At 36.8% G+C, this 26,212-nt stretch overlaps 1 protein-coding gene across 1 annotated transcript in view; it reads right to left on the bottom strand.

The window, feature by feature from the left end:
* GABRG2 (gamma-aminobutyric acid type A receptor subunit gamma2) overlaps positions 1-26,212 on the bottom strand; it is a 118,860-nt gene that overhangs the window by 47,275 nt on the left and 45,373 nt on the right. The gene's annotated exons all lie outside the window — the stretch shown is intronic.

Below are 26,212 nucleotides of genomic sequence, written 5' to 3'. Positions count from 1 at the left end.
TTTCTCAGGAATCATCATCCATCATTGTCTGATATCCACTGTTTTGAAAATTGTTGTTTCATATATTTTGTCCATTATTTTGTTTTTGTTGTTTCAGTGAGGAGATAAATTCAGCTCCTGTAACTCCATGTTGTTTGAAAGTGGAAGTTTGGTTGCTCTTTGGAGAAGAAAAATGCTGTAAACTTCCTCTGGTTCCCATTTTAGAGGTAAAGATAAAGAAGTTTAAAGGTTTAGAGATTTGCATAAGATCATAACACTAGTAAATTAGGGTAGCCACGGGATTTGAACCCAGGCTAACTGCTTATAGATGGTACATGCTAAAGTCCGATGTATGCTATATGGCCACATATTTTGAAGTGAGGCTGTTTCATGAGGTCCTTCTAACGTCTTTATGATGGAATTGCTGCCTCGCTTATTGACGCAATCATTACTACTTGTTGAAAATAAGGTTAAGTCAGGATTCCAAACAAAAACTCAGTTTAAAGGTTTCCCTTTTCAGAAAGATCTGACCTTTTAAATCTGTTCATTTACATCCAATATCCCATTATAAATTTGGATTTAAACATGTTATTCATTAAGTTGAATTAAGAAACAGTGTTTCCTTCACCATTTGTCCTAAATTTAGCATTTTCTCTTTCTTCTATTCTTCTCTTATAAATCCCCATGATTCTTATCTCAACTTTTGTCTCTGTTCCGAAGTGAAAGATGTTTGTCTGAGCTTATTCTAATGAGGGTTTAAGATTTATTTCCAATATATATTCTATTAAAAAAAAAAAAAAAAACTATGCTAAAGTCCTCTTTAAACTAGAAGAGTAAATTATTGATTTTCTTATTTCAATGATCATGCAACCAGGTAAGGGAAGGTAATGTTGGATGGAAGTCTTTCAGGTACTTATCAATCACTAAGCTAGTTGCTGACCCCCAATGTTCAGTGGGAGAAGACCACCCAAAGCCATCCCAAATTTATAGGATCTTAGAGCTGAATGAGGAGCCCTGATGCTGCAGTGGTTAAGAGCTTGGCTGCTGACCAAAAAGTCAGCTGTTCGAATTCACCGGCTGTTCCTTGGCAATCGTATGGGACAGTTTTACTCTGTCCTGTAGAGGTGCTATGAGTAAGAATCAACTCTACAGCAATGGGTAGAACTGAATGAAGTAAATCATGGGGCTGGGGAGAGCATCAATTGTCCAAAATCTCACTGAGTCACTTTTCAAAGTAGCCACATTATTCCATGGTGTGATGTTTCAGTGTGACCTACGTTTAGTACATTCTTAGAGATTTCAAGTATAAAAAACCCTAAACCCACCGCCATTGAGCCAATTCTGACTCATAGTAATCTTATAGGACAGAATAGAACAGTCCCATAGGGTTTCCAAGGCTATAAATATTTATAGAAGCAGACTATCACATCTTACTCCCATGGAGTGACTGGTGGGTTTGAACTGCCAATCTTCCAGTTAGCAATTGAGGGCTTTAACCACTGTGCCATCAGGACTCCTAATCTCAAGTATAGAGAACTGATTTTTCTTTTTTTTCCTTCTCCTCATTTAAGAAAAGCCTTTTTGAAAAGGACTGAGGCCCTAGCATTCCCTCTGATAACTGAGCCTCTTTTACACAAGGACCCCGAATGGCAACACTGGCATCCAAATGAGATGCTGAAGAGAGGAAATGGGAGGCAGCCTTATACTTCTATTTTATGACTTGAAAAATTGAGTCAGAGAGCTCCCCAAACCCCAGACCAGGAAACATAGGACACCTAGCCTTGTATTTTAGCCAACTCTTTGAGATTTAGTGAAGGGAGAGGAGCACTTTCATGGCAAGGGAATGATAAGCAATATTTGGAGGCTCACTGACGGGTGGGTGGCTTCCTACTCTAGCATGCTCTGCTTAGTGATTTTTGTGAAAAAGGTTAACATCCACCCAGGGTTCTGGCAAGTACATAATGGGTTTAGTAAAAGGAGAAAATTTCTGAATGCAGTGAGGGGTGATGAGCTATTGTTTTTAATCAACTGATCCTGTCTCCTGTAGCCACAAGGTGAATAAAAGTAAGAAAGCACAAGCAGAGTCTTTCCCACAATATATTATGTGACAACTTGGATTTGCAGGATAATTTCAAATACAAGGGTAGATTTTTATTTTTAAATGTTAATAGTTAAATGTGTTTTAGAGAAACACAAACTTACACTTTGAATCTGTGAGTTCAGGGATTTATTTTTGGATAAATAATAATAATGATAATAATAATAACAACAATACATGCCAGACACTTGTCTAAGCACCTTACCTAAGATCCTCCTTTGATCTTTACGCAATTCTATGACATGCGTACTATTATTATTCCCGTTGTTTCAGATGAAGAAATTGAGGCACTGAGAGGATGGATTAAAGTCAGTGGTGACTCCAGAGTTCAGTTTGACTCCAGACTATGTGTTCTTAACCATCACATTGCACTATGGTTTTAAACTCAGAATTTAAAAGATATTTAGTTTATATAAAAATAGCAAGTAAAGAGTAGTAGAGGTAGTATTTAACTATGCAAAGAGAGCGAAAGGCCAAGTTGAAGGTGATTGCACACTGGACCAAAACAGTAATTATTCTCTCCTGATAAGAGTTAAAGTCCAACTAGGAGCTGGGTGGAGAGCCATGAAATAATTCATCACAATGCATAAAAAAAGAAAAATCACAATGCATATTTAAATATTTATTTGTGTTCCTATTTGGAGCCCTGGTGGTACAGTGGTTAAGACTCAGCTGCTAACCAAAAAGTCAACAGTTTGAATCCACAAGCCACTCCTTGGACACCCTATAGGGCAGTTCTACTCTGTCCTATATGGTCGTTATGAGTCTGAATCAACTCAGTGGAAATGGGTTTAGTGCTTGTTCAGACTTGTTTAATGTCTATCTCCTCCACTTGCCTGTAACTATCGATGAAGGCAGAAAAGGAAACAGGGCTCAAAAAGGCTAAGTAACTTACCCAACCCAGTGCCGTCGAGTCGATTCCGATTACCTACTACTATTATATCATTATATTGACTTAATGGCAACGGGTTTACCCAATAATATACTAATAATAATGACACATAGATTCAGAAGAAAGGCTTAGCAATATGCTTCTGTAAAGAGCATTGTTGTAAGGAGCCATTTAGTTGGTTCCAACTCATAGCTACTCCATATACAACAGAATGAAATGTTGCCAGGTCCTGCACCATCCTCGCAATCCTTGTTGTGTTTGAGCCCATTGTCACAGCCACTGTATCAATTCATCTCATTCGAGGGTATCCTTTTTCTTGGCTGATGCTTTACCAAGCATGATATCCTTCTTCAGGGACTGGTCTCCTGATAACATGTCCAAAGTAAGCCAGACCAAGTCATACCATCCTTGTTTCTAAAGACCTTTCTGGTTGTACTTCTTTCAAGACAGATTTGTTCATTCTTCTGGCAGCCAATGGTATATTTGATATTCTTCACCAACATCATAAGTCAGAAACATCAATTCTTCTTCGGTCTTTCTTATTCATTGTCCAGCTTTTGCTTTCATACGTAATCTGGAAAGATTACAGCTAAGAAAATCCTATGGAACTCAGTTCCAGTCTGTAACACATGGGGTGCCATGAGTGAGAACAGGCTCAGCAGCAAAGGGTTTAATGATGAAACCAGGATTCTAACTAGTTTTTTTTTTTTAACTCCAAAACCTGAAAACTTAATACTTGAATGGCCTGTTGAATGAGTAAAACTTAAAAAGTTCCACTGAGATCAATGTTGTATGACTTCACCTGCATTGCCCAGGATAAACTATGTCAGTCAAGGATTGATGACTCAAAACCTTCCAAGGGCTGGGAAGGTATCATAAATGAGTGAAATGGCTGTGTGAAGACAGGGATTATGGTAACCCAATTAATCCTGCCCAGTCTCAAGTGAGCAGTTACTGCATAGGTCCAGAAAACTGTAAGCACTTGATAGAGCAAAGTCAGGGTGGGCACCAGATTTTATTTGATACACAAGCTGTAAATCTAGAAGCTTCAATGAAATCTCCATATTTTTAAAATATTGGCTAATATTATTTTTTAAACAACACATGGGATGCCATGGGTTGGAATCGACTCGATGGCACACAACAACAACATGGGACAAACGAAACAAATTTGTTTGTTGAATTCATCCTGAAGTTTGCCAGTGAGTGACTGCACAATTCCTATATTTGAACGAGTGAGTTGCCCAATTTCTGCATGTCTTCAATACCCTGTGTTACTTTCAGTCACAACAGAACATGAACACTCCCAGATTAAAAATCCAGTCACACTTTAAATTTATATCAGAGATTTATCCAAGCATCTGAAACTTGTGAGACTCTGAAGTGTAAACACATTTAAATATTATTGGAGAATTATTGGGGTTTCTGATTTATATATGCCCAGAGCTACTTCTCAAGTCTAAGGCATTGGCATTGGCATATATGTGGTGTGTTTTTAGTAGAAGGTGAAGAAGATCAGTATATACAGACATGTCTGTGTTTACTGGCTTATTAAGGAAGACCATTGAGTGGTTTCTAGATGTGTAAGCTGAGAAAATTACTTATTTCTACTAGTTACCCTTTATTTTCTTTTGAAAGCCTTTTTTCCCATTCTTAGTTCACGTGGCTTATCTGATCACACCTTCAGCCCTAAGAGTTAAAATATGGCCATAATTGGTTCAACATGGACAAGTGACCCAAGCTAGGACAATCGATACATTCAAACTTGAACCCAGGATTTTTAGTGTGATTGACAGAAAAGAGGCATGCTCTTTGCTCCGGGGGTTTCCGAGAGAACAGAGTCATAAACCTGGAGCTCCTGACAGCCATTTTGCCACCTCAGGTGTTGAGGCTCCCAGAGGATGAATTCAGCATAGAGGAAGGCAGTGGTGCAAGACTGAGAGATCAAGACTGAAGCCTGATATTACAATTTCGTCCCTGGGGTTCAACTGTGTCTGATTTCAGACCCAGACCTACTTTTTGACTTTTGGTTGTGTAAAACATTCCCTTTTTTTATATAATAAGTTCTTTGAATACAATACTCTTAAGTGCAATAGTCTTGAAAAATATTGTGGACTTCAGTTTCCTCATTTATACAATGACTTATATTGACCACTTCATTGGATTATCATAAAAATAAAATAATACTAAATAATCTGAAATGTAAAATGATTATCTCTGAAAATTCTCTATACCAGTGATAAAGCCATTCCCAAAACTACCTGCAGCATGTAAATTGTATGGGTTATTTACCTTTGGAGCCCTGGTGGCACAGTGGTTAAGAGTTTGGCTGCTGACAAAAGGTCGGCAGTTGGAATCCACCAGCCACTTCTTGGAAACCCTGTGGGAGCAGTTTTACTTTGTCCTGTAGGGTCGCTATGAGTCAGAATTGACTCGTCAGCAACGGGTTTGGTTTTCTTGGTTTTTATCTTGTCCTTTATTACATCCAGTGTAAAGGTATTCTAGAATCATTTAAAAAGTATATTTCAGTTCATCCAGTTACACTTTATAGTTTTAGAAATTTTTTGTGTGTGTTTTGATTTGTTCAGTTACTTTAGCTTTTATTTGGTTTGATTTATTTCTTAACAGGTGCAAAACTCAAGCAGAAGATTAAATCTTATAGTTATTATGATGTAGGATATATGAATTTCACTAAAATATTCAACTTTCTCCTTAATTTTAACCAACGAAACTTTCTCTTAACTCTGAATAATTCAAAATACTTCAAAGTATATAAGTATATATATTTTTCATATTTTAAAATAAGCATATATATCTGCATGTGTGTGTGTGCATGCATACATGTGTTTGTGTATACCTTATAGAGCCAGCAAAATATTTCAAGCTCCAGAGTAGTTGAATATGGGAAGACATATATTATACAAAATTCTCTTAAACTTAAGAACCTTCTAAACTTGACTTTCGCCTTTAGTAACATTAAGACATTGCAAAGTTAATGAAAGCAATAATTTATCCATGCATTCACACATAGTTTCTAGAAGATTCTTTGATTGCTGCCTATTCCACTTTTTACAGACCTAGAAATTCAAATGCCAAACTAAGATTTTTCCACAAAAACAACAATTAATTTTCCCCATGGGATTCCCTCAGTCTTTGTTGAAGACCAAGGACTGTGAGAAGTACAGACCTAGAATTTTAAAATATGCTTGTATTTTCAGAGATAAACCTATGGATCTTATGTGCCCTACATTAAATCACAAATGCTTGATCTCAAGAGTTAGGCTGAGTGTAGAAAAGGATTGTAGTTTTCTTTCTACATCTCCACCAAACTTAATTTATCCCAGTTTTAATGATTCAGTTCAAACCCTTCTATCTCCATGAAGCTTCTTCCAGTTATCGCTTTTCAGTTCTACAAAAAGAGTTTATGTATGTGCCAGTCACCGTACTTGCTGCTAAGAAGGTAATAAGGAGGTTGGACTTTCAGGACATTTTATCTTCATTCCTTTTTATAAAGGAAAAGTCCACTTATCAAATTCAAAGAGAACTTCCAATAGATCAGTTACTCATAAATTTTATTGTATAAGATATTAATAAATATAATTTGTGAGATGCTTTAAAATATATCCTAACCTAAAAATCTATAAAATGTACATTTTATTTACCATTTACAAAAAATACAGACTCAAGGCTGTTCGAGCAAGGGTCTGTCCATTGGTTACTAGTGTCGTCTTTCATATATAAATCACACTCAAATCCATCTACTTTACAATATTAAGTGTAGAATCTTTTTAAATATTTCCTCTTTTTATAATCATTTACAATTAATGAGCCCACACCTAAATATGAAATTCTATGTAATATTTTAAATTATATCATTAAAAAATAAATCAACATTTGTAAACAGGTTTTGAAAGAAACACAACTGACTCTGGATAAGTATTAAAGTCAATGGAACTACATGGACATGTACTAATGTAATCCACGAGCCTCAAGTGTTCCAGTTACCATGGACGTTAGTCAGTACTCTCAACAGAGGCAATTGAGAGGGTAGGTGTATCAGCTAGTCTGCAAGTCAATTAAGTAAGGAGAAAGAGTGCTTCTACAGACTTATAATTATCTGAATAAATAAAATAAGTAGACTAAGTTTTTTGGAAGTAGGTGCCACACTTATTTAACTTTGAGCCTAATATCCATTTGTACAGTGTTTTATATAAAATATCTATCCAGAAAATACTGAACAAATAATAAATAAGCTATCTAGCTGCAGAGTATCTTGGTGAATGAAAGCAATGCTGGATTTCCCTACCATGTTTTAACAAGCATTCTTAATCTAAACTGTCTAATTTCCTTCTTGTATGAAATGATCCTATAGAGCTATAGACTGCTTTGCAATTACAAAATAATTTTCACATATTTTAGTCTGTTTAAATTATTATAAATACTGTATGTTTGGCTAAATAGAATATTTGAATCCCTATCTATAGGCATGAAAACTGTGGCTCAGAGAGACTAGCAACTTGCCCAAGTTCAAGCAGCTTGCAGAGATGGAGCCAGAGCTCAGGCTAACTCCTCATCCAGAAATCTCCCAAGTCTACCTGTTGGTTTAGAAAGAACCATTACTCAAATAAAAGCTACAGTCCTGCAGTGCAGGCTACAACTTCCTCATATCTCTTCTGTACAAAGAATTTCAGTTGGTATAATTTCATGTTTAGACACGAAATTGAAATTTTAGAGTGATGGATCTCAAAGAGAGCTCAATATGCCCCATGACTATGATCTAATGCATTCTCCCAGGCCTGAGAAAGGACTCCTGAGGGACTGAAGATGGTGGATTGAAGGTGAATCCAACATCAAGTGCCTATCATATCCTCAACTGCAGACAGGTCATATTAGCCTGCATGCCAAGCCTATGCCTGATACTTCCACAAACCAAAAGTTGAATGTAGGAGATAGGGAAAGGAATGTATAAACCAAGCAACAGCTCACTCGGCATTAAGATGGCACAGATATGGAAATGCCACCTTCACCACTGGCTGACATTTCAGCAGAGGCTCCCTAAACAAACTCCAGTTATTAAGAACTGGGCTGGCAGTTGGTCTGTGTGAACATCTCTTTCCCACCAGCCCCTGCCTGGGAGCCTCTAGGCATCACAGTCATGGGGGTGAGCTTCCCAACTGCCGGAAGAAGAGTGGGTGGCTGTAGGCAACTCACTAAAATAAGACCACTCAAACATTCACAGTTAAGAATTACAAAAGCTCCTAAATAGATAATGACTGTACTAATACCCTCAAATTATATTCCAAATATATACTAAGGTATTTTAAGAATTGGAAGTATTTCTAGGATAATGATTTTTTCATTAAAAATGAGGATGACGTGCTACTGAAGCATGTGTGCATTGATGTGCTCCTCTGCAGTAAAAATAGAGATTTCTGTATGTGGTACATTATCATGGTTGTCACACAGGGATTCATGTAGAAGCTATTTAACATTTAGATCTGGCTTATTGTTATTCCACTGAACTATGAACTGCTCAAGGGCAAGCTCTATGTCTGATTATCGTCCTGAACCCTGTTAATGGGGCAAGGAGCATAGGAGGTCCTGAGTACATAGCCAATGAACTGAGCTGAGCTAACAACAAAAGAGCTCATCAGAGTTTCTGGTTATTCTAATAGAGAAGTGCTGGACCAACGTCTACAGGCAGACTTTTCTCTCTGAACTGATTTTGAAACCCAGCCCTTCTGTTCACTAATCATGTGACCTGGGGCAAGTTATCCTTCCCAAGCCTCAATTTTTTCATTTGTACAATGGCTATAATAATATCTACAGCATGGAGTAATTGAGAGAATTAAATATAGTGGAATTAATTGGAATTAAATATAACTGAACTAAATATAATGGAATTAATTATCATTTACACAACAATGAATGTCTTTTTTTATTTTTTTCACTTTTAACAGTAAGTGAGGTATATTTTCTTTAGAGCAATCAAAATCCAAAGCCAGAATGAAAAAAAAAAAAAGAAATGCAATAAAGAAAATACCTCTAAGTCCAATATGTTTTCAGTGGTTCCACCCACTGATTTCCATGAATCCCTCATCTGTGTTGAGTCTGTGGCTATTCCTAGAGTTGATGAATTCAACACTAAATAAACCTTTAAGGAATGAGGAAGCTGGTGTATTCAAGTGTCTGTCACTAATTTAGGAGTCCCTTGGTGGTACATATGGTTAGCACTGGCGTACTAACTGACAGGTTGGTGGTTCAAACTCACCCAGAGGTGCTCTGGAAGCAAGTCTTGGCAATCTGTTTCCAAAAGGTCACAGCCTTAAGAATGCCTTTGGAGCGTTTTTACTCTGACACACATGATGTCACCTCACCATGAGTCAGAATCCACTAGACAGCAACCAGTTTGAGTTTTTTGGACAATAATTTAAAGACCAAGGAATTTTTAATTTTTTATTTCAACAGCTAAAACATGGTGAGGAGCATGGCTGAGAAACCAAAGCAGCACTGTTGAGCCTGCCTTTGGCAAAACCTCATAGCGGCTTGGCAAGTGCCTCCCATGCCTTCCGTGTCTAAATCTCATGGGTATCTAAAGTGGACTTTAGCTGCAGAATTATTGTCTCCCCTCCCCCTTTACCCCGTATCTCTCTATATCACTTTTTCATCAGAGGCATCCTTATAAGAAATTTTACAAAGCAGAATGGAATTTGTGGTTAGTTAAATTTTATTTCAAATACCCCTATTTTTCTTACTGACTGTGAGGACTTGGACTAATTACATGAATTTCTTGAGTTACAGTTTCCTTATCTCTGAAATAAGAATAGTGGTCATGTCTACCTTGAGGTTTTTATGGGGATTAAATGAGAAGATTTATAGACCTTACTGTGCGTAGTCTGTTACACATAGCATGTTTTCAATAAGTTAAGAGATTATTAATTTTTAAAACATTGAATAGTTACGGGGTCTTAGTAGAAACCGCAGTTACTCTTCAAGAAATGTTGGACCAGGCTACCAGTTTTCAAAATGAAATAAGTAGGTGTTTCTCCCAGTGTTAGAACAAATACCAGCAGTAATGTAGAATCTTGTATGTTCTGCTGGATCTCCATTTAGAGACAACAAAATTCATTGAATGTTTTGAAATGAAAGGGTAATTCTCTTAAAACCTGCTTCTACATCTCTACGTGAATTCTAATGTCAAATTGTTTACAATCCTACATTCCTTGCCTGAAAGTTTAACTTCTAATTCCAGTAAAACTTAAAAGGCTACGTTTAATCAGCTCAACTGTCTCACACTGCCCCAGGGGACATCAAACTGTTAACCGTTGTAGGTTACTTACTGGCATTAGGTGAAAACACGTAAATCCTAGGAGCTTCCAAATTTTGTCTTCCTCTACCTTCCTTTGACTGCAGTCTCTTTTATCCTTTCATTTCCACAGTTAGCCTAGATATTTTAATAGCAGTTTTTCCACCACAGTGGCAGAAAAAAGTCAGAATTTTGCCTTTTGGGTCTCTTTAGTATTACTTTTTATCAAAAAAAAAAAAAAATTATCATTCTTAAGTCCTGATGGCAAAATCTGATCACAGGAACCCAAGTGAGAAACAGGAACTTGAGTCACACTCCCAGCCCTGCTCTTGCTGGAGTTGGGATAAATGATTCATGTTCCTCATGTTTTAACTTCCTTACCGGTGTACACACACACATACACACACACACACACACATCATACTTTAAGTCTTAACTCCGTGGAATAACTCTAGAACTTCTTATCTACAGGGGACCTTAAAGATAATTATTAAAACAATGATGACTTACATATGTGCCACACTCTCAACATACTATAAAGTATGTCCACATTCACTGTCTCATTTGATTCTCTCTATGCCAGTCATACCACAACCTGTCTGTCAGTTTATCACACTGTGGTGGCTTGCATGTTGCTAAAATTTAAAATACCATTAGGCTCACCCATAGTGGACAGGTTCCAGCAAAGCTTCCAGACTAAGGCAGACCAAGAAGAAAAGCCTGGTGATCTTCTTCCAAAAATTAGCCATTGAAAACCCTATAGGTCGCAACAGAATATTCTCTCATACAGTGCTGGAAGATGAGCCCCTAGGTTGCAAAAAAAAAACCCAAAGCCAAACCTGTTGCCGTCGAGTCGATTCTGACTCATAGCGACCCTATTGGACTGAGTAGAACTGCCCCATATGGTTTCCAAGAAGCACCTGGTAGATTCAAACTGCCGACCTTTTGGTTAACAGACATAGCTCTTAACCACTATGCTACCACGGTTTCCCCTAGGTTGCAAGGCACTCAAAATACACAGTGGCCACGTCAGTGAACTCAAGCACACCAAAAATTATGAAGATGGTATAAAAAAAAAGGACCGAACAATGCTTTGTTTTGTTGTACTTGAGGTCGCTATGAGTCAGAGCCCAAACTATGGCCACTTAGAATAACAACACACCTCTCTCAGAAAGGAAGTCTGCTCACCATGCATAGTTTACTAGGAGAAACTGAAGCACAAAGGGCTAAAGGGATTTGATGAAAGCAGCACAGCAAGTCAGAGGCCCACCTGGTGGTGGAATCTGCATTTTAAAGCTCTTATTCTAGTTTTTCTTTCACCATTCTGTGATATTTCAACTAATAATTAATAATTATAGACATATAAAAACACTTAATACGCCACTCATTCCTTAGAAACCATTGAATGCTGGCATTGTATAGCAAAGTCAAAAGTAGGCCATCTTCTTAACTCAATCATTCTTTCCCTCTTGATTTGTATTTTTCTTCATTCTGTTTTTCCTCAACATCTGACACAAGAGAGAAGACCTGCAATGTAAGTAAGCTTTTAAGTTCTTAAGTTTTAAGAACTTAACAGAGAGGCTTGAGGGAGGCTTACTGGAAGGAGATCAGGAAACCATTTCAGGTTAAAGTCACAATTATCAAAACTCTGAATATTGCCATCAACTTGAATAACAAAACAGATTTGTTACAGTATGCAATTGGCAAGATGTACCAATGAAATAAAAATTCCTTTTTATGCTTAGCCTTAAGTAGTGGCCAATAAAGGAAGAGGCGTCATGGGACTCAGATACTTGGTGCTTAGCTCCAGTTCTACTAATACCTAGCTGTGTGACATTGTTTTAAATTATTAATAGCACTATACATCAAGTACCTGATTTATAAAGCAGAGGAGTAGAATTGCTTTTAGTAATGTTTCATAGATGAAAGAAAGGGCTTAAAAATCACAGCTCATGATTAAGATTGAACACAAGAAAACATATAAGTTCTGTTTGAAACTATTTTGACTACGTCTGTTTTTTGAGCCCTGGTGGCAAAGTGGTTAACAGCTTGGCTGCTAACCAAAAGTTCAGCAGTTCGAACCTACCAGCCCCTCCTTGGAAACCCTATGGGGCAGTTCTACTCTTTGTTATAGGGTCTTTTATGAGTCAGAATCAACTTGACGGCAACCCTTTCTAATTTATTTTTTATTATTAGAGGCAAGGTCCTTGGGTGGCACAAATAGTTCGTGTTGATTACTAACCAAAACGTTGGCGGTTCCAACCAGAGGTGCCGTAGAAGAAAGGCCAGATAATCTACTTCCATCCGATTACAGCCATTGAAAACTCGGTGAAGAACATTTCTACTAGGACACATATGGGGTCACCATGAGTTAGAATTGACTCCATGACAAAGGTTTTGATTTATTATTAGAAAAAGACAAGGATTATTTCCCCCCCGTGCAGAATAAATAAATAACAGCCATCAAAACAGCCTGACCTTTTCATTATTCTGTGCCCATTCTTTATTAAATTGTGTTCAATTATTTCCTCCTACTGCCAAGTGGATGATTCTGGTTTACTGTTTCTTAGAAGTTACCACTGTCTAATAACTGTAAAATTGAATTTAGTACTAGATCAATATTTGTGGGCTTGTGTTTGTTGCAATTAATAAAACTGTCCCTGTGGTACAGCAGGGAAAATCTTGCCCATGTTTATAAAACCTGACAGTTCCCATCACCCTACAATCATTTTCATGTTAATGTTTTGTGTTACCACCTGCTCCTTCTGAAGGCGATTTTACATAAAAAGGAAATCATGGCTATAGGTCATTGACAAAGTGAGACAAGCTTGACCCAAAAGAGTCTCTTTTCAAAAGGATAATCCTCAGAGGTAGAGACATATTCATGCCTGTCCTGCATTTTCCTTGAGAGTAAGTCAGCCCTTTCCCTTGCTGAAGGTGATTTATCCTGATGTTTTAGAGACCAACAGAAACTGAAACTGATCACTCACCAGCACAGGGCTCAATTCCCACCCAGTTTATGAGGCGTTACTTTCACTTGCTATAAGAAGACAAGATCTTTGTCAAAGACATGGTCCTAACTGCAGGATTATGTGACCTAGAGTGCTGTATGAACCACTGTCTCACTGCCTCTGAGGATGGCTTCATGAGGAAGGACGAGTGGGAACTTCTGACTGCCTGCATTTACAAGGCAAGGTAGATAGGATGTAAAAAATTATGCTAACATCAATTTTTGCATATGCTTCCAGAGTTCAAAATATATGCTGCTCCTTTCTACCAAGACCATTCCTTCATAGCCTTCCCAGTGCCCCTTTGTGTAAGAGGATCATGCATTCCCTCACTGACATCATGCTTGGCAGCATAATTTGCTTTGGTCAATTTTATGTGAGCTACAATGACTTATGCCCATCAAGGCAGACACTTTTAGAATGATTGTGTTCTTCTGTCATTTTCAACCTCTTCCATGAGACTATGTCTCAGAATGAAGAAGCGCTTGGATCATAGAAATATGTGAGATATAAACATTTTTTGTTCGTTCTCATCTGAAATATTGTTGTTCATCTGAAGTATATGAGACTGTAATAGCTTAAGCTAGACTATATGTTAACATAATATAGTCTAGCTTAAGCTATTACAGTCTGTGCCATGTTTGTATGAAAAAAAAAAAAACATTGCGACTGAGTCTATACTGACTCATTGCGACCCTATAGAACAGAGTAGAACTGTCCCACAAGGTTTCCAAGGATTTGAAATGCTGACCTTTTGGTTAGCAACCGTAGCTTACCATAGCTCTCAACCACTGTGCCACCAGGGTTCCTATCTGGATGGATCCAGTTTAAGTATATATATATATATATATATATATATATATATATATATATATATATATATATATATATATCTACCACTCATCTCTCGGTTTGTTGCATTGTGGTTATTTGCATGTTGTTATGATGCTAGAAGCTATGCCACTGATATTTCAAATAACAGCAGGGTCACCCATGGTGGACAGGTTTCAGTAAAGCTTCCAGACTAAGACTGACTAAGAAAGGCCTGGGGATCTAACTCTGAAAATTAGCCAATGAAAACCTTATAGATCACTACAGACCATTGTCTGACTTGCTTGCTTTGGACACATCATCAGGAGAAAATTATGCTTGGCAAAGTAGAGGGCCAATAAGCGAGACCCTTGGTGAGACAGATTGGCATAGTGGCTGCAACGATAGACTCAAACATGCTGGCAATTGTGAGGATGATGCAGGACTAGGCAGCTTTTTGTTCTGTCACATAAGTTGTCTCCATGAGTTGGAGTTGACTTGAAGACAGCTAACAATAACAATATAGATACATATTGTATATAAACAAATATAAATATATAAACAGATATACACACTACATAAAGATATACACACTACAGGGACATGGGCAAGTGTTTCTGCAAACTCAAATTCAGAAACAACTCCAAGGCTTAATTACCACATCACCGGGTTGGAATCAGAATGGAAGTCAGGAAAAATAGGTGTCTGTTCAGTAACTTACTCTGTGATCTTGGACAAGGTCCTTATATATACATGTGTTTCTACAAAGCTGGTTGTAAAAGATAATTTCATTTTGAAAACAGGCATCCCCTCATAGAATTGCTGGAAGAAGTGAATGAGATGGTGCACATAAAGTCCTTACAATGGTTAGTACATTCTGTTACTATTATATTAGAGATGGTAGTGTCATTTCTATTATCATAGATTGCTGGTGCAAAACACCATATGTTGTTGTTGTTGTTAGGTGCTGTCTAGTGGGTTCCAACTCATGTTGACCCTACACACAACAGAAACACTGCCCAGTCCTGCCCCCCTCCATGATTGTTGTTATGCTTGAACTCATTGTTGCAGCCACTGTGTCAATCCATCTCATTGAGGGCCTTTCTCTTTTTCACTGACCCTCTACTTTACCAAGTACGATGTCCTTCTCTAGGGACTGATCCCTCCTTACAACATGTGCAAAATATGTGAGACAAAGTCTCACCATCCTCACTTCTAAGGAGCATTCTGGCTATACTTCTTCCAAGACAGATTTGTTCGTTTTTTGGCAGTCCATGGTATATTCAATATTCTTTACCAACACCTTAATTCAAAGGTGTCGATTTTTCTTGGATCTTCCTAATTCATTGCCCAGCTTTCACACACATATGAGGCAATTGGAAACACCATGGCTTGGTGTTAAAGTGACATCTTTGAAACACCATATACACCTGGTCAAAACACATATTTAAACTACTAAAAAATTGACTAAGAAATTAATAAATTAAGGTCACACTTTTATCATATTGATTTCAAGTATTGTGTTTCTAAGACTCTGAGTGTCTATTCTTTTTCTTCTCTGAAACCCTTGTCACAGACAGCTACTGTCCCATCTTCAGCCCCCTTCCAATTTTGCATTCACAGTAGATTAAATTAAATTAACATCCACCCTCACACCTGACACCCACAGTGAGCTTATTTTTCCCATGCCAAATTTGTTAGACCTGAGTCAACTTACCAACCATCTCCGTGGCAACACCCTGGGCCCTTTACCCCCACAGCTGACACCAAGAATCAGTACACATGACAGATAAAATAGATTTGTTAATTTGTGTGTTTTATATAATAAGAAAACATGAGAATATTTCCATTAGAAACTCTTGGAGACATAGAAGACCGCTTTATAACTGGATAGCTAAATATCAGGATACACAGAATAGCATTTTAGAACTGAAAATACCTTCAAAATCAAGCTAGGCTGTTCTCTTATTTTACAGATGAAGAAAATAAGAGACAAAAGAGAAAATTATTTGCCCAAGGTCATTCAAATATATGGTGAGAAGACAGTACATCATCCCTTAACCAGGAGTAATTCTTTTTTGCTCTATACTGAACTGTCTTATTTCATCAGAGAAAATGGAGAACAGGGTTTTGTTGTAGACTAAGCAATTGTCCACTGTGTGTATCTTCTGAGAAATACAACGCAACGAAGTGTTAATTGGCTATGCAAGGCTGCTAATAAGTGATGTGCAAAAAAAAGGCAACAAAACTTTTAAAAGCTGCTTAGAAGTGAGTTAAGGAACAAAGAAAAGTACAGAGAAGACTATTTGCACAAGTGTCCCTATCTAAATCTTCATAATTATATTTAAAATCCATCTTCCACTAAAGCAGATAGTAGAGATAAACCAAATGAACTGATAATTGATTTACATTGTTTGTGCTAGATATTAATGATTAAGGAGCCCAGTAGTAGAGTGTGAAAGGAAGTGACACGTAGGCAGACCAGGTTCTGGCTCCTTGGGCAGCTGGCTTAATATCTGTTTCAGTCAAATCTTGGTTGAGTTCATAGGTTTGATAATCATTTCATACTGTTGTTTTTTATATGCTCTAAAAAATAAAGAATATTCTTCACTTTTACTATACATAGGTAGGTAGACAGACGGACAGACAGACAGACAGGTAGATCCAAACCAAACCCACTGCTATCAAGTCAAGTCCGACTCATAGCGACCCCATAGGGTTTCCAAGGCTATAAATCTCGACAGAAGCAGACTGCCATATCTTTCTCCTGTGGAGCCTCTGGTGGCTTTAAACTGCTGAGCTTTCAGTTAGCAGTTGATTGCTTTAACTACTATGTCACCAGGTCTCCTTAGATAGATAGCAAGATATATGTGTTTCATTTTTTATTTATTTGTTTTTTTTCCCCAGGAGTTGTTGGGTGGCACAAACAGTTAAGTACTGGGCTACTAACCAAAAGGATTAAAGTTTGGCAGTTCGAATCCACCTAGGGATGCCTTGAAAGAAAGGCCTGTTGATCTCCTTCCAAAAGGTCACAGCCATGAAAACCCTATGGATCACAGTTTTACTCTGCACACGTGGGGTCTCTATGAGTTGGAATCTGGTTTGGACAGCAACTAGCTTGTTTTCGGTTTTTCATTCTTCCTTACTTTTCATTGAGACACAACCAAAACCGAACCAAACCCACTGCCATTGAATTGATTCTGACTCATAGCAACCCTATAGTGGCCCTATAAGACAGAGTAAAACTGCCCCATAGAGTTTCCAAGGAGCGCCTGGTGGATTTCAACTGCCGACCTCTTGGTTAGCAGCTGTAGCACTCAACCACTACACCACTAGGGTTTCTGATTGAGACATAGGTGCACATAAATTGAGACATAGGTGCACATAAATTGTTTTCCAAAATAAGAAAATAGTAATTCAAGAAGAAAGACATATAGCTCTAAAAATACAACACAGCTTGGCCGGGACTTTGGTAAATTGGATTTTGTGTGCCCCATCTATTGGGACAAATGATAACTCAGGCCTAACAAATTCTTTTCACTGGAGAATGATAGCCAGATGCTTAACAGAAGAAAAACAACTATATTTTCATATGAAATCCCTCAATTGTCTATTGATGGCTACGATAAATATAAGTTTGTTATGGTGAGTTGGAGATGACTGGACATTGGCTGTTACATAAGTAGGATGCCTACTAATCCATGCTGTAGGTTGGAGTTACGCAATTGGCTGCTAGTTTACAACCTCTGATTTTGCTTATTTGGATTAATTTTTCTTTAAGTAAAATTACAATTGAACTCAACCTTTAAAATTTGGCCTAAAATTTTATTTTTGTATCAATCTAATTTCACTTGCAGTCACTGATATTGGTAACAAGAAATCACCAACTAAGGAAATGTCATCACTAAGTGGTTACAACTGGTGTCCATGATTGCATTATCTCTTTAACAAGGAGCTATTACACAGCTCATGAATTACACATTTTCTATTACAAAGCTCTTCACCATTTAGCAGTGAACAATAGATATAATGATGAAAACCAAGATGCGTGGTGCTGTTCATAATATAAGTATAAGCAGATTAGAAATCCTATTTGGAAACTATTCCAGTGAACTGAGTTGTTTAAATTGACGCTTTCACCTACAAATCTTATCAGCAGGGTCATTTATTTACAGTATTCCAATATTTGTAAATAAGGACATCATTTTATATAGTTAATAGGGAAGCCCTTATGGGCAAAACAATCAGGTTTGTGTTGGGACTGGGAGAAGAACTATGCTTTTAAACAAATGTTATTGGTTAACACTTCTGTTTATCATCATTCTGAGGGATGGTGTATAACAGGGAAGAGATAATTTTAGAGTGAATGAAATGGAAGATGAAGAAATGTGAAAACATAGACGTGTATGATATGGTTTCTATGCTAAATGTAACATAAACTGACATAAAATCATAACACACTGCTGTCGGGTCTGTTCCAACTCATAAACGATTGTATGGGACAGAGCAGAACATCCCCATGGGGTTTCCAAGGCTGTAATCTTTAGGGAAGTACACTGCCACATCTTTTTCCCTTGGAGTGGCCAGTGGTTTGAACTCCTGACATTTCACTTAGAAGCTGAGGGCTTAACTACTACACCACCAAGGCTCCTTTAACTGTCATAAAGCATGGTCAATTTCTTGAAAAGCAAGGATGTCCATATGTAAATTTAAACAAAAAAAGACTTTATAAATCATGTTCCATGTATTTGTTAATCTTCTCCCCCCACCCCGCTCCGGGAATTAGCTGATCTATTTCTTTCCTTCTGGAATGTACTAATTCAACTGGCTGCCCTTGACTTTCTAACAGAGATGGATTACACCAGCAGCCACTGAGAATGGTAAACAAATGCCAGTCAGCTCCTAGTCCATATGCCAAGCAAATTCTTTCCTGGACTGTTACGCACTGCAATGTGTTGTGACCTTCATAATAACCTCTTTTTTTAAAGAAAAGAATGCTAAATTAAAAAAAAAAAAAAACACTGTTTTCCTCACTGCTATTTACTGCCCTTTTCAGTCTCTTTCTGCAGTGATGAATAGCATAATTTTCTGAAAGTACAAAAAGAAGATGAAACATTCAATTACATCAGATATGATGAAAGTTGTCTTCAGTGAGCTTGATCGCAGTATGAGTTCCATGGACTCAGTCCCCATCTTCTCTCTCACATTTTAATATACGTATTTTGGATTTATTTAATACATAAAGTGTATTTGGAATCACATACATAAAGTGTATTTGGAATCACAGGCTGGATAGGAAGGATGTTAATAGCTGTATCATACTGATGCAAGTGTCCTTTAAATGTAGCAAATAGAATTGTCAAATGGTTGGAAAATAACTTTTTTTGATCTGGTTGCCATTATTGATGGGCTGTCAAAACAAGATATTAATCTTGTAAATTACTGGACATAGAAGTTATGCAAACCTTTATTATTATTTTTTTCTTTAAGGTGGAATTTTTCTGCATGAACAAATGTATATAAGAACACTGCTTCCAATAGTTTCTTAATTAAGGACAGATTTGGATGGTGACCCATAGGTTCACTTGGCTAGTAAATAATAATTTCTGTAAAGCAGTTTGCTAAATTAAGCTTCTCACTTGATATTTTTTCTATATCTAAATATAATTGCTATTCCTACATATTAATAGTGTGTTGATGTATAATATTTTTTATTGCATTAAGCACTAATAAACACATTGTATTACACTGTCACTGTAAAATTAGCTATCATCAAGCTTAGGAATAATACTTTTTATTTTAATTAATATACCCTTTTAACATGTTTATGAGAAGTGGTGGGTTAAAAATTTGAGATCAGGATTAATAATTACTTCACTGTAGGTCCTCAAACAAATTCTTAGCCCCTCTAAAGGTCAGTTTACACTTCCATCAAATGGGAAAAAAATAATACTACTCTTTGTGACTTGATGTGACATGTAAGATGATGCAATCTCTCATTACGGAATATAAAGTTGCAAAACTCATTTTCTTTACTTGTACATAAGTGAGATACATTTCCCAGATCCATTTTATCTCCATGGGCATGCAACTAGTTCTTGCCAAGGGAATATAAATAGAAATGTTGTGTGTCACCTTGAATCCAAACAACTTTCTTTGAATTTCATGTGACTTGTCCATGTAACCTCTCTCCACCCCTCCAGCCCCATCTTCCAGCTAGGTAGTATCAGGGCAACCTTGGAATTTAAAAGTTAAATACATGATTTTAAAAGAATGCATGTGAATTCCCCTCCCCACAACACAAGGGAAGTCAGCACAACCAAATAAAAGCAAAAGCTAAGAAGTTTCCTGGACACCTCCAAACACTTTGAGGGAGAGAGTAGCTGGGGCTGAGGTCTGGGAACCATAGTTTCAGGGGACATCTAATTTAACAGCCATAACAAATTTTGTTTAGAAAATATTCTGCATCCCACTTTGGTGAGTGACATCCAGGGTTTTAAAAGCTTCCGAGTGGCTACCTAAGATGTATCAATTAGTCCCATTTCACTTGGACCAAAGGAGAATGAAGAAAACCAAAGTCACAAGAAAAATATTAGCCCAAGAAGCTAAAGGACCACTTAAACCAGAGACCCTACCATCCTGAGACCAGAAGAACTAGATGGTGCCCAGTTACCACCAATGACCTCACTGACAGGAACACAACAGAGTCTCAGACGGAGTGGGAGTAAAATGTGGAGCAGAACTCAGATATATGTAAAAAGACCAGACTTAATGGTCTGACAGAGACGGGAGGAACCCCAAAAATGATGCCCCTGGACACTCTGTTAACCCAAAATTGAAATCATTCCTGAAGCTGACTCTTCAGACAAAGATCAGACAGGAATATAAAACAAAAAATAATATACGTGAGGAGTGTGTCCCTTAGTTCAATCAGATACATGAGACCAAGTAGGTGGCTCTTGTCTGGAAGCAGGAGGAGGAGGTAGGAAGGGACAGGAACTGGTTGAATGGACACAGGGAACCCAGGGTGGAAAGGCAGGCTGTGGTGTCATATTTAGAGGATTGTAACTAATGTTACAAAACAATATGTGTATAAGATTTTGTATGAGAAATTAACTTGAGCTATAAACTTTAACCTAAAGCACAATTTGAAAAAAATGAAAAAAAAATTGTTATGTGTGAATATTCTAGTACCGAAATGGAAATAAATTGCCTTTGGCATACAATTTTTAACATGCATTTTTATATTTATAATAATGCATTGCTAAAAATAAAATAGATGGAGAAAAAGTGTCATTTCCTTTACATTAAACACCCAAATGTCACAAAGTTTGTTTCTGCAACTGACTTGCTTTGAAAATATTGAAAACGTGATGAAGGGAAAACATTCTAGGAAAACACTGATTTATAAAGAAAGCAGCTCTTACATTTCAACACCTACATATAACCTTGGTTATATTAGGATTTATTCATAAGTGCTAAGGGCCATGGCTTTAAAGAAGCATCCAGTCAGATGTGTTTATGCCAGATAAATAACCTTCATCCTAGAGAGGGCAAATGACTTCTCTGTGGCCCTCTTGGCCAGATGTCCTTACATAATTCATACACTTGCCAGATATCAAGAGTTAGCCTTTCTAAATAGAAGCTTGAAAATAAAATAAAAATCTATTATTGTGCATCCAACCTCTGATTTATTTTAAGATATATTACGTTGCTTCAAGTAGCTTGAAAAGTTTATTATTGACTAAAATAGGCTCACAAGCTACTCTGACTCAAAAAAAGTTACTGTGACTTAGAAAGTAACTACAGGATTGATGCTATAGTTATTAGTGTTCTCCTATCATTTAGAATTTTCCTTTCCTTTTGACCACTTCAATAAAAAAAAAAAAAATCATTAACTTGTACCTTTTTTTTTCCCCCTTCCCTAAATAGCTTATTCAGTGATCAGTAAATTTTTAAGTGTGTTCTCCTTAGCTAAAAAAGATTTCTCTCTTGCTTTCCCAATGACATCTAAATTAAAACACAGCGTGGAAGCCGGGCCTTCTTTATTTAACTCACATTTAGAGAATTATTTGACCAGTAAGTACATACTCATGGAGGCAGACGAGGCTTCATAAGAGAAGGCTGGTGTTGACCTTGGTATTAAATAATGAAAATAGGGCATCAAAATGAACAAAGGCATGAAGTAGGTACAACCTACACAGACAACCTCAGCCAGGGGAAAGGGTATGGTAAGGTAATAATGGGCAATGTTTGAAGATATAGGTTAAATTATAAATATTTTAGAAAACAGACAATGAGCATGGACTTTATCCATGGTGCCAGTGATTTCAAAATTCTGCTATGAATCCCAGTGGAGGAAAGCAAGAAGAAATTTACAAAATTAACTGTCACAATAATCAAGCTGCCTCTCAGGATCAATGCTATTTTTTAGGTTAACTCTTCTCTCTTTACAGAGGCAAATGGAACTTATTTTATTACTATTGTTATTGATCCTAATATGTAAGCGACACATGGGATCACTTACACATTAGGAGCAATAAGAATAATTTTTAAAAAAACAGTTGCTGAGGAGTCAATTCTGACTCATGGCAACCTCATGCATGTCAGAATTGAACTCTGTGCCACAGGGTTTTCAATGGGTAATTTTTCAAAAACAGATCACCAGGCCTTTCTTCATGGGCACCTCTGGGATTGTGCATAGTTTTGGACTCAGGCTAGTGGGCTGGAGGAGTGAGGAAACTCGAACTTACTGAATTCTTCAGATATCTTAAAAGTTGAAAGCTGTGATTCACAAGTACCCACTGAGACACAACAGGAGGAAAACAATAATGATTAAGAGCATGAGCTTTGGGAGCAGACCACTTATGTCCACGTTCTATCTTCTACACTTGATGTCTGCAAGTCAACGGACCTTTCAAAGTCTGTTTCCTTACCTGCAGTGGTACCGTCAGTGCTGATGACCGTAAATATGAAAATCAAAACAGGTCATTTACATAAAATCCTTGCCACCTGCATGTAGCTAATAGTAAGTTTTAACTTTTTCTGATTAATGTGTAAAGGACAGATTGTAACAGGGAGACTCACAGTAGGGATACCACTTAATAGGCTACTGACACAGCCTAGATGACAAGACACAAAATCTAGAACTAGGACAGTGGCGTTGGCAACCGAAAAGAGGACACTGTTAAACAAGATATTTTCGAGGCATAAGTGCCTTCATGATTCATCAGATGTGGGAGGCAGAGACATGAGCCTCGGAGTGCTCACACCTGCCTCACTGGGACAATGACGATGCTACTGCCAGAAATAGAGCCATCAGGAAGGGATGATTGTTTGAGGAGAGACATGGCGGATGCAGACTCTGTTTTAATGTATCGGCTATGCTTTAAAAGTATTCTCCAAATCTTACCAGTCTACAACCAAAACAATATAGGTCTCAAGTGTGGTGGTAAAGGAGACAATTTAGATGGTGGATGTACAGATTATCAAATATTATTGAATTATTTGGTGAGGAAATTATTTTCTAAGAAATGTTCCTTCTGTCTACATCAAGGATAATGTTTTACTTTGATGCTAGTTTCACTTTATTGTCTCTTAAATACCTCTCTTTCTCAACATATTCACAGCCTGGGGAACAAATATATCCACTTAAAATTTAAGAACATTTGTTTGGTTTCCACTATACTGTTTTATCAACTTCTATATATGCCAAATGATTTTTTTTTTCAATTATGGTCCTGATATGAACTTTCTTTTTTAAAACGCATCCATTTTACTAAAACCAATAAGTCAATGTAAAGGAAATATACTAAGAAAGCAACAGTGCAGGTGCCACTTGGATATAACAAAGTCATGAAAGGCTAGAACGAATGAAGGGAAAATAACTCTACACTAAGCTAAGTTAAATTTTAGGCTATACTCTTCCCCAGTTACAAGGATTCTTAAAGGGGGATACATTTACTCCAAGTCTGGAAGAAAACCACATTATAATATAAAATGGTTAAGGTCCAAAAGGACCAAAAATTTGATCTTCTGATGATTTTCAAAGAATGCTGTTAATATAACATTTTTACAGATATTAACTAATTATGAAGCTATGATTTGAAGATAAGAACCGTATCAGAAACCAAACAAAAGATCAAGTAGAAACTTCCAGGCATTACAGAATTGTCACAAGAACCAAGCTGCCTCTCAGCGCCAATGCTAATTTTCAGTTCAGCTGTTCTCTCTTTACGGAGGCCAATAGAATGGTTTTAAGAACAAAATACAAATCAGCAAGAAGTGGACAAGAAGACCAATGTGGAAGGCTAAATACCAGATTAAAATTTTCAAAGGAGTTGAAGAGATTAATGATGCTACTCAATATCAAAGGAACCCTGGTAGCTCAGTGGTTAAGTGATAGGCAGTTTGAACTCACCAGATGCTCAGTGGAAGAAAGATATGGCAGTCTGCTTCTGTAAAAATTACAGCCTTCGAAACCCTATGGGGCAGTTCTACTCTTTCCTGTAGGGTCGCTATAAGTCAGGATCGACTGGATGGCAATGGGTTTAGTTTTTTTTAATTTACTCAATAACAAACCTAATATCTTATCAAATGTGATTTTTATTTGTATATGATTTCTATTGTAAGCTTCATAGCCCTGGTAAGCTTGGTAATTCTAATTGCCATGCTTTAAGTAGGTAGACAATTTTCTTTAGGAAATATCTCTTAATAAACATTAAATTGGCCTGGGTCATTCTCAATATGAGACATTGGGGATGGGAAATGATATTAGGCACCGAGATGTAAAATCATCTCCCCTCCCCCATTTGGTCTTGATGCCACTTTGGTCTCAAAATTACTAAACAAAATGCAAGATAGTTGTATACGTAAAAAAACATTAAGTTGGTAAATTTTGTGTTACATACATCTTTACAGTAAAAACACAAAGCTGGTCAGTATAGAAATATGAATATATAGAAATATGAATATATATCAGAACTTATCATCCAATTTCTCTTTCTGGAAGCATGCAGAATTGGAGAATATTTGTGCACATGTTCTTTCTTGGATGGAAGTTGGAACCAAATAAGAGACTACTCTTGGTCTTGATGACCAGGATGCCTTGTGAATATGGGAACAGAAGGCTACTTTTTTAAAGTGTACCTTAATATTGCTTTGACCTTCTTTCAGATTCTTTTTGCAAAAGAATAAAGCTGCTCGGGATAAATTTTCAAATTCTAAGAACAGCTTTAGGTCAAGATAACTCTTTGATTCAGGTTATTGTGTATATGAAGGCAGAATCTTAAATTTCTCTCTTTGCATAAGTCCTTAATTTTGGTTCTCTTTGTAGAATAGAACAAGAGTTTATTCCTAATTAGACAACACAAAAATATGTCCTATTATTCCAGAAAAAAAAATTCAGATGTGTATAGGTAAATCGACAGAAAATGACACAATACATGAAAATATATTTTAAAAGACACACCTTAATAAAGACTAATTTTTTTTAACAAAATAATGTTTAAATTTGAAGTTGGGATGTACTTAAATTCACATAATTTTTAGAGAAGTAGCTGGAGTAATCTGCATGGAGTATGTATGCAGAATTGCAAAGGTTTCCATCTGGTTACCTCTGAAAGAGATCTGGGTTGGGAGTATGTTTAACTTTGCCTATATGGAGTTTTAACCAATTAGATTCAGCCCTTTAAAAATCATGAGATTTCATATAAAAATATAGATTTTTAGCTTCTCTTGAAAAAATTCCAAAATCCATACCACATTAGACCTCATACACAATTAATAATTATAACTAATATTAACAACAGCTACTTATTCAGTACTCACTGTCAGTTATTCTAAGCATTTTACTTTTTTTTTTCCCCCATACACACAATATCCTTGTATAATGTAAGTGTTCCTATCCACACTGGATATTTAGGAGTGTTGATCCCACAATAAGATTCAGTACTTTGTTCAATGTCTATAGCTAGTCACTGATGGAGCTGAAATTCAAACCCAAGTCTGTTTGACACCAAAGTCCATCTCTTATCCACTGGTGGAATCAGTTTGAACTTAATAATATTAAGTTACTGAATGGAGAATTATTCATATTCACCATGGTCAGTTTTTTTTTT

This window comes from Elephas maximus, chromosome 2, assembly GCF_024166365.1.
Source record: "Elephas maximus indicus isolate mEleMax1 chromosome 2, mEleMax1 primary haplotype, whole genome shotgun sequence".
Classification (NCBI taxonomy): Eukaryota; Metazoa; Chordata; class Mammalia; order Proboscidea; family Elephantidae; genus Elephas; species Elephas maximus.
Note: the sequence above shows the minus strand (reverse complement) of the source record. Positions and strands in the feature narration are given on the sequence as shown.